Raw genomic sequence first — 10,112 nt, 5'->3', positions numbered from 1 at the left:
GAGACACCTTAGAAATTTGAGTTTCCAGCCGGGCATGGTGGCTCATGCCTGTAATCCCAGCACTTTGGGAGGCCAAGGTGGGTGGATCACCTGAGATCTGGCCACTGCACATTCGTCTTTTGTCCTCCACGACACTGGAAAAAAAAAAAAAAAAAAAAAATCCTAGCCCCCTAGCCTCTGAATTCTCAGCAGGGGCAGATTTGAGAATTATCTACATTCTTCCATCTGTTTGACCCTACGATAGTTAAATTCTTTCTTTGCTCCAATACCTACTGTCCTCAGTACATTGGATTTTCTAGGCAGTGGGCAAGATGAACCCATCGGGCTGTTACAGGATGTGGAGAAACTGGAAACTCTCATGACTGATAGGAATTTAAAATGGTGTGGCAGCTATGGAAAACACTTTGCCAGTTCCTCAAAAAGTTAAACAGAATTGCCATATGATTCTGTAGTTCCACTCCTAGACGTGTATCCAAAGGAATTGAAAGTAGGGATTCAAACAGATACTTATATGCCAATATTTATTGCATCATTATTCACAATAGCCAAAAGGTGGAAACAATTCAAGGATCCATCAGTAGATGAATGGATTAACAAAATGTAGCATATTCATACAATGAAAGATTATGCAGTCATTTTTAGAAAGGATTGAAGTTGTGATACATAATACAACATGAATGAGGCTTGGAGATACTATGCTAAGTGAATAATAAATAAAAAGATATATGATTCCACTTATATAAAATATCTATAATAGACAAATTTTTACAGACAGAAAGTAGATTAGCAGTAATCAGGGGCAGAGGGAAAGGGAAGTGGGGAGTTAATCTTTAATGCTTAAAGGTTATGAAGTTTCTTTTTGAAGTAGCAAAAAAGTTTTGAAATAGATGCTGGTAATGTTTGCATAATATTGTGAATGCAATTATGTCACAGAATTATATACTTTAAATGGTCAAAATGGTAAATTTTATGGTATGTATATTTTTACCACAATTTAAAAAATTAATAATTTAAGTACCCCAAACCACTGAATTGTGAGTGGGTGAATGGTATAGCATGTGAATTATATCTCAATAAAACGGCTTAAAAATTTTTATGGGATGCAACTAAAACTGCTCAGAGAAAAATTTATGTATTTTGTGCTTATATTGGTTAAAAATAAAGGTCAAGAGTAATGAGCAAAGCATCCAATTTAATGTGGTACAGAAAGAACAAGTGAATAAGTCAAAAGAAAGAAGATTTGAAATCATAAAGATAATAGAAATTAATAGACTAGAAAATAAACATACAGGCCAGGCATGGTGGCTCACACCTGTAATCCCAGCATTTTGGGAGGCCGAAACATGCAGATCACCTGAGATCAGGAGTTCAAGACCAGCCTGGCCAACATGGCAAAATCCCATCTTTACTAAAAATACAAAAAATTAGCTGGGCGTGATGGCACGCCTGGGAGGCAGAGGTTGCAGTGAGCCAAGATCATGCCACTGCACTCCAGCATAGGTGACAGTGATACTCCATCTCAAAAAAGAAAAAGAAAAGAAAAGAAACATACAATGATGAGGTGAACTAGAGCCAAAAGTTGGTTTTTAAAGAAACAAATGACACAAAACTCGCAAAACTAATAAAAATAAAAATAAGAGAAAATCCTAGAGAATTTATAAATAAGCAGTATTGTGATGCAAAAGGTGTTATAACCACACATAATGCAGATACTTATAAGATAGAGGTAATACAACTTTATTCTAATAAACCTTCATGAAACCTTAATAAAATTGATAAACTTTAGAAAAATTTCGCTTACCAAAGAGGTTTAAGAAGAAATAATGTCGGATGATTTTACCAAACATTTATAACAAGATTTAAGAAGTATGTAATTTTAACTTTATGCAAATTATTCATAGTGTAGAAATGGAATATTTCTTAACTCATGAGGGTGGTGTAAACTTGATATCAAAATATGGATATGACAGAATGTGGAAGGAAAATAACAGGTTATTCTCTCAGGAACACAAATACAAAGATGCACACAGAACAATATGCATTATATTCAAATTGAGCCAATTCCCAACATGCCAGATTGATTTAATGTTAGAAAAGTTATATACACAATTAATGACTACATTTTTAAAGAGACCTGGCAAGAGAGAGATGAAGTACACAAATGGTTATAACTGAAGAGAATTTAAGGAACTGTTCAAAGGGAATGAACAAAGGATGGTAACTAGCAATAGCCAGAAACCTCTACACCTGAAGGAGAAAATACCAAGTGAGAGATGGAATTATGGCAGAGAGTGTAACCATCCCCAAACCATAACAAGTTGTAACTGTGAAAATTACTGTCAAACTCGTGACCAATGGCATACCACCCTCCCATCTCCTGCTATTTCCTCATTAGTCAGCTATCATGGGAAGCCAGAGCAAGGGGGCTTGGAAATGCAGACAGAAAAAAAAAAAAAAATCAGCCTCCTAGGGAACAGAGCAGAAAAGGACAGAGAATTAATTTGGGGTGGGTAAACTGAGAATAACTAGTAAAATTATATGAACACATTAACAAAGGAGAATTACACAATTATCTCCTTGGCAAAAGTTTTCTGCAAAGAACTAGCTAGGTAGTAAATATTTTCTGGTTTTTGGGCTATACAATCTTGGAAATACAAACTTTTGCCATTTTAGGATGAAAGCAGCCATATACTCAACAAATGAGTATTTTCCAATAAAATTTTATTTACAAAAACAGATAGTGGGGCTGGATTTGGCTTGTGGGTTAGTAGTTTGTGGACCCCTAATGTAGTAAAGGAGAAAAAGTATTTGCTGAACATTACTATTCATTGGAAATTTTTAAAAAACTATAGTACACAATGGAGACATTGAAAACATTTTTTAAAGATAATGACAACTTATAACTGTTTTGGCACTGGAGGCTTTATTCAGCATATTAAGGCAAGAAAAAGGAAAAGTCATTAGGATTAGAAAAAAATTGACCTTATTTGTCATAGGAATCATTGTTTACATAAAGAATTCCTATAAATATAAATATAAATAAGCTAATATTAAAATGGTCAAAAGTATTGACTAGGTACCTCATAGAAAAGCCAAATTGCTCATGCATTTATCTGTTTTTTTTAAATTTATTATTATTATTATATTATTTTTGCCTCTATATACCTACCTGAGACTGGGTAATTTATAAAGGAAAGAGGTTTAATTGACTCACAGTTCTACATGGCTTGGGAGGCCTCAGGAAACTTATAATCATGGCGGAAGGGGAGCAAACATGTCCTTCTTGACATGATGGCAGGAAGGAAAAGTGAGCAAAAGGGGGAAAAGCCCCTTATAAAACCATTAGATCTTGTGAGAACTTACCCACTATCAAGAGAACAACAGCATGGGGATAAACATTCCCATGATTTAATTATCTCCCACTGGGTCCCTCCTATGACATGTGGAGATTATAGGAACTACAATTCAAGATGAGATTTGGGTGGGGACACAACTAAACAATATCACCTACTTTATTCTGAATTCTGCACCAGGATCCTGCCCTCTGTGGAATACATCAGAAGGGTTCCAATACCCTCTGACTTCCAGCTGGGTTTGGCCAGTGGCGACTCCTGTTGATGTTTTGGCGGAAGATCAGGCAGGAGGATAATGAACTTGAGATAATTCTTCTCCTTGTTTCCTTACTCCTTCTGCCTGTTTCTTTCAAATAAAAGTCCCTGCTCTGCAAGACTATATTCTGGGTTTTCCAGTAATTTTTCCATCCACTCAGCCTTTTAGGCCTGGAGGTGAAAACAGCTCTATGACCGACAGCCCTGGTTTCTCGTACACTCCATGCACATCTTTGTATTTAGTCCCTTTGATTATATTAATTTGTCATTTATTCCCTGTTGGCATACAGGCAATAATAGTATTTTTAAATGCCCAATCTCATTAGTAGCCCAAAAATAGAAATAAAATAAATTAGAGATTATTTAAAATCTACTAGGTTGGCAATAATAAAAATATTCAAAAGGATGTAGAGCAGACAATACAGTCATACAATACTGACAAGTGTGTAAGTTGATAGCACTATTTAAAAAACAATTTTGCATTATACAGTAAAATCAAAGATGCACAAATCTATCTCTACTCCAGGAATTTTGCACAAGAAGTTATTTTCAAGAATGTTTATAGCAGGTTTTTTTGTACTAGCAAAACTTTGGCAACAACCTAGATAAGCAACAATGGACTAGATAACTTGTCATATATTCATATGATAGAGTAATGATAGCGGTGAAATGAATAAATTACAGCTACCAAAGAAAAGCATTAATGAATTCAGGAGCAAAATGGGGAGCAGAAAACTAACTTACAGAAGAGGGTGATGTGTGAAAGTTCTGAAGAAAATGAAGGGAGGAGCCATGTGTATACCTGGGGGAAGAACATTTCAGGAGGAAGAAACAGCAAGTTTAAAGATGCCGAAGTGTTTCTGGGTCTGGTATTTTTGAGGAAAAGCATGGGGCCCAGGAAACTTAGAATGGAGTAAGAGGGAGTATGATAGGAATCAGAGAGGAAAGGGGATAGAGTGAATTGTTTCAAGCCTCATAGGTCATTGTATGGGCTCTGTTTTCAGTCTGAGTAAAATGGGAACTATCTGGAAGCACTTGAGGAGAGTGACATGATCTGCTTCGTGGCTTCATGTTTTAAGGAAATCACTCTAGCAGCTGGGAAGGGAATAGACTGATAAAAGCAATGGAGCACTAGTTAGGAGGCTGTTGCTAATAATTCAGGTAAGAGATGATGATGGCAATACCAATGGAAGCGATGAGAAATGGTTAGTATCTGTTATATTTTGAAGCTAGATTATACAGAATTTGCTAACATATTGGATGTAGGGATTTAGAGGAAGGGAAGCACCTATGATTACTCCAAAAATTTTTGACTTACATAACTAGAAGGATGGAGTTGCTGATAACTGAGCTGACAAAGACTGGGAGAAGCAGGTTTGAGGAGGAAAAGGGAAATTCAGTTCTTAACGTGTTGAGTTTGATATGCTTATTTACATATCTAAGTGCATCTGTTGAATAGTCATTTGGATATAGGATCTGGATTTCAGGAGTTAGGAACTCAGCACTCATGCTAAGTGCCACATAATTAAACTGAAAATTTAAGGAAAGAGATAGATCCCAAAACAGATCAGTTTTCTTCTCTTGAAAATGGGATATTCCAGTACAATAAGGAAGTCCCCTCTGCTCCAACCCTTACAAAACAGTGAGCTGAAGTAACTTTATGTCAACCAACTTGTATTTCTATTGTTCTGTTTCATTGTTCCCACCTTACAAAACCTACTATTCTGCTCTTTCCCAGTAGAATTTGAGACCAAATAAGTCCATCTACAATGTTGACAAAGAGTGATGTCAATGCTTAAAGTTTTGATCTCTTAAAATTTAGAGGTTTACCAACAGGGGGGAATTGTTAAATTAAGTTTGGCCAAAATCTGCTCATGCATATTTTAGATTTTCTCTGAAGGTTTCTCTGTGCATCATGAACTCTAACCTAACTTGATGTATAAACCAACTGTAACCTTCTCTTGTAACAAGTAGCCAAGTCCCAGCCAATCACAGCAGCTGAACTTTAGTCATCCATAGGCAGCTAACTGTTCAAACCAGGTTCAAATAAGGCAAATATTCAGACAATGTGGCACCCCTGGAATCACTGTGAACCTATTCTGGTTCTGAGAGGTACCCAATTTGCCAGTCATCCTTTTCCCAGTTAAATTCTGTTAAATTTACTTTTTCTTAGGGTTTTCTTTTAACAAAACAAACAACCGAAACCTAGGCCCCTAGGACCAAGTAACATTTTGTCACTAAACATTCTTTTTAGTTATGATGCAGCACAAAAGCCCTCACCAGAAGCCAAGATCATCCCCTTGAACTTTCCGGCCTGAAGAACCATGACCTAAATAAACCTTTTTTCTTTATAAATTGCACAGTCTCAGATATTCTGTTACAGCGATGCTAAACAGACCAAGACACCATTCTTTCCATTCAGTTACCACTGCCAGCCTCCAAGGTTACTTTACCTCAAAATTTTATTCATTAGCCTTCCTGACTCCAGTTTATTTTCAGTCACCTTTCCAATGGAGCCTTCTGTCCACTACCAGTTCACTTCCTTAATATTTTTATTGTGTCACTACCCATTTGAAGAAAACAGGTAACTATCCCTATTTCTTATCACATGAACAAGCAAACACAAACAAAACCTGATATCACAAAGTTTACTCTACTCTGGGCCTGCCAAATAGTGGAACACTATTTCTCAAAATATTTATTCCCTTTATCGGAGCACTGTTCCATGGGTTTACTATGTTCGTGTTCATTTATGCCTCTGTGCTTGACTTACTGCCATCACCTGAAGTTTCTACCGTATCTTTTTTACCATTCCACTTCCTATCTTTCTTGTTTTTGGAAGCTCAGTTCCAATCCTATCTACCTCAGTAAATCTTACCTGATGTATTAGTGTGTTCTTGCATTGATATAAAGAAATATCCAAGATTGGACAATTTAGACAGAAAAGAGATTTATTTGGTCCACAGTTCTGCAGGCTGTACAGGAAGCATAGTGGCTTCTGCTGTTGGGGAGGCCTCAGGAAGCTTGTACTCATGGCAGAAGGCAAAGGGGGAGCAGGAATCTTACATGGTGGGAGGAGGAGCAAGAGAGAGAGTGGGCCGGGGGGGACGAGGTGCTGCACACTTTTTAACAAGCAGATCTCACAAGAACTCTATCACAAGAACAGCACCAAGGGGATGGTGCTAAACCATTCATGAAGGAACCTCTCCCGTGATCCAATCACCTCCCATGAGGCCCCACCTTCAGCATTGGGCATTATAATTTGACATGAGATTTAGATGGGGACACAGATCCAAACCATATCACCTAACAATTCCGATCTTCATAATTTTCATTTTTCTGTTCAAATTAATTATTCTTTGTACTGTATAATGTATGCTGTTATAAATGGTTCTCTAATTCTTTCTTATTTGCTAGTCATTTCTTTTCAATAAGGCTGTAATTTTTTTTTAAGGACAAGAACCATGTTTTACTTATAATTCTGTACAATACATTACATGGAGCTCATCACAGGGTAGGCAGTGAATGAATATTCGTTGCCTAGATGACTGATTTATTAATTTAATCAAGAGACAATGCAACCAACTTAGTCAACATAAATTTAGCCAGGAAGCTACATCACCATTTAACCTTTTTGACAGTCACTGGGTTATAAAAATATTCTTCCTGTTTTTAATATGCAAACCCAGCACACTTTAATTATTTTCTTTTTGGTGTGTTAATAATGACTCTTTTGGTGAAGAGGATACAGATACTGTCAGTATCTGTGTGACACCTGAGTTCCAGATATTTTAAAATATTTGAATACTTGGCATAATATAAACATAAAAACTGAAAGACTCTCAGTATTTTAAATTATTCTACTTGAAGACAGCCATCATCCACTAACACCTATTTTTGAATGCACAAATTCACACAAATTTTTTACTAAGTTTACCACCAGATGTCAGTCATTCACTGCAATGGTAATAACTACCCCGAAGAACTCTTCATGAGAAATCTATGTATGTGGATATCGCCCTCATCTCTCCTTCCCTCACTGTCTCTTTCACTCCTTCTTTCTATGACTGTCAGTCTATTTATTAATCAATTGTAAATTGATTATCTATTTATGTATTTATAATCCACAATCTAGTCTAATATATCTAAATAATGAAAAGTATATTCTAGGCATTTTGAGAAAATAACATCATAAAATGTCTAAGTATTTACCTATACAAATATGAAAGTGACACTAAAATATTTTATGCATTATGGTATGGAATTCAGGCGCTTTTTAGCCCAGTAACTTTAAGACCAATGCAATACTATGCAGTCTTTTTTTCAGGACATACTTTCACTTCTCACTTAGAATCTTTGTTTTTTGAAAGCTTTATTGGATTCTTATTACTCTGTAAATTCTTACTGGAAGAGCATCAATGACATAATGAGAAAATTATACGATGTTTGATTTTTAGATAGGTGGTGGGGCGATTTAAAAACCTAATTTACTACTAAAGAACTATGCAAAGAAAGTTCTCCACTACCAACTTCTACCTACAAGTTTTGTTTAAAATTTTTTCTGTTTTCTTGAACTTTAACATATACCTTATATGATTCCTCACTCTGAACTTTGCCAAATGTCTGACTTTACATCCATCACTGAACTTAATGAAGTGAATTTATGCTTTATTTTTCCTTTAGATTGTGATATATTTGAGGTCAGTGAGCTTAGCAGATATCCATCAATAAACAAATGTTATTTTCTAAACATGAACTGTGGCCACCCTGTAGTGGATTGTTTGTTGCCTACTCAGCAACCATTTTCTTTTTTCCTATCCAAATTTTAAGTGGCTAGCACTTCTCCATGGGTGGAACCATGGGCCATTGTTTGCTACAGATTAGCTCAGAAATGACCACATGATGCACGTGATGGAAACTGTATTAAAGGCTTCAACAAAAATGTTCCTGTCTTGAAACAGTGAACTGCAAGGACTAATGGGTAAGTTGTTGCATATCTGTTGTCATTTCTGAGAAAGAAAATACTAGTGTTCTTGTGTTTCTGAATCCTTTTGGGGATTGATATAGATATGGGGTGCATGGGGGAGTCTCTCTCTTTAAATTTTTACAGACATCAGCTAGAGACATTTTTATGTCACATAGAAAGAACATTCTAAATAATAAAGCCAATACTGAGGAAAACAGAGCCATGGGCTGGAGATACAGAGAAGGAGAGAGAGACAAACACACACAAGCACATAAAGAGAGAGAGGGAGAGGTTAAAATTAAATACAAAATTAAAAACTTCCCTTTGAAAGACAAGGCTGAGATAATGAAAAGGTAGCCCACATACTAAGAAAACATATTTGCAAATCATATGTCTGATAAAGAGCTTTTATCCAATATTTATATAGAACAATACTCCATTTCCTAGGAATTCAGACTAACTTGAGATTTTATTTCAAGTATAATTTGTTCTTTTCTTTGTTCTGTTCAATAAAGAAAACACTTTTTAACTTTTACTAGCAGCTCTCAGTATATTAACATGTATGATAAAATGAAGTATGTAAAATGCAGTTACATTCCAATTCCTTCTCATGGTTTTGAAACATTTCTAGTTTTATCAGCCTGGCTTTCCAGCCCATCCACTACTGCTCCCCTAAACTATCCTGAGTGCTAAGGAATATAGCCCTGTTGTTAATCCCCTACTATAACAAGCATTTTCTGATAACCCTCCTTGACTTACTCAAATACTATCATTTTTATGAAGCCTTTATGTTCTTCAATAATAATTTGATAGCATTTTGCATGTGTTCTTCTTATGCCTTAAAACCTAATTAGTTATAGGCTTATTTTAGCAACCTTACTAGATTACAGACCATTTAGGGGGTCTGTGCTTTTTTTCATCTTTGTATTTTGCAGATAAACTTAATTGATGTCTGTTGAATGAATCCTTCACCTTTCAATTTATTTATTTTTTATTGGGTTACCTGGGTACCATGTTTTATCACAGATGTGAGAATTGTGGTTATGTTTTTAAGGAAGGATCTCTTTTTTTTTATTATTATACTTTAAGTTCTAGGTACATGTGCACAACGTGCAGGTTTGTTACATATGTATACATGCGCCATGTTGGTGTGCTGCACCCATTAACTCATCATTTGCATTAGGTATATCTCCTAATGCTATCCCTCCCCTCTCCCCCAACCCTGTGACAGGCCTTGGTGTGTGATGTTCCCATTCCTGTGTCCAAGTGTTCTCATTGTTCAATTCCCACCTATGAGTGAGAACATGCGGTGCTTGTTTTTTGTCCTTGGGATGGTTTGCTGAGAATGATGGTTTCCAGCTTCATCCATGTCCCTACAAAGGACATGAACTCATCCTTTTTCATTGGCTGCATAGTATTCCATGGTGTGGAATATTTGCCACATTTTCTTAATCCAGTCTAGCATTGATGGACATTTGGGTTGATTCCAAGTCTTTGCTATTGTGAATAGTGCCACAATAAACATATGTGTGCATGTG

This window comes from Colobus angolensis, unplaced genomic scaffold, assembly GCF_000951035.1.
Source record: "Colobus angolensis palliatus isolate OR3802 unplaced genomic scaffold, Cang.pa_1.0 Scaffold504, whole genome shotgun sequence".
NCBI lineage: Eukaryota > Metazoa > Chordata > Mammalia > Primates > Cercopithecidae > Colobus > Colobus angolensis.
The sequence above is the reverse complement of the archived record's forward strand: the minus strand, read 5'-3'. Positions refer to the sequence as shown.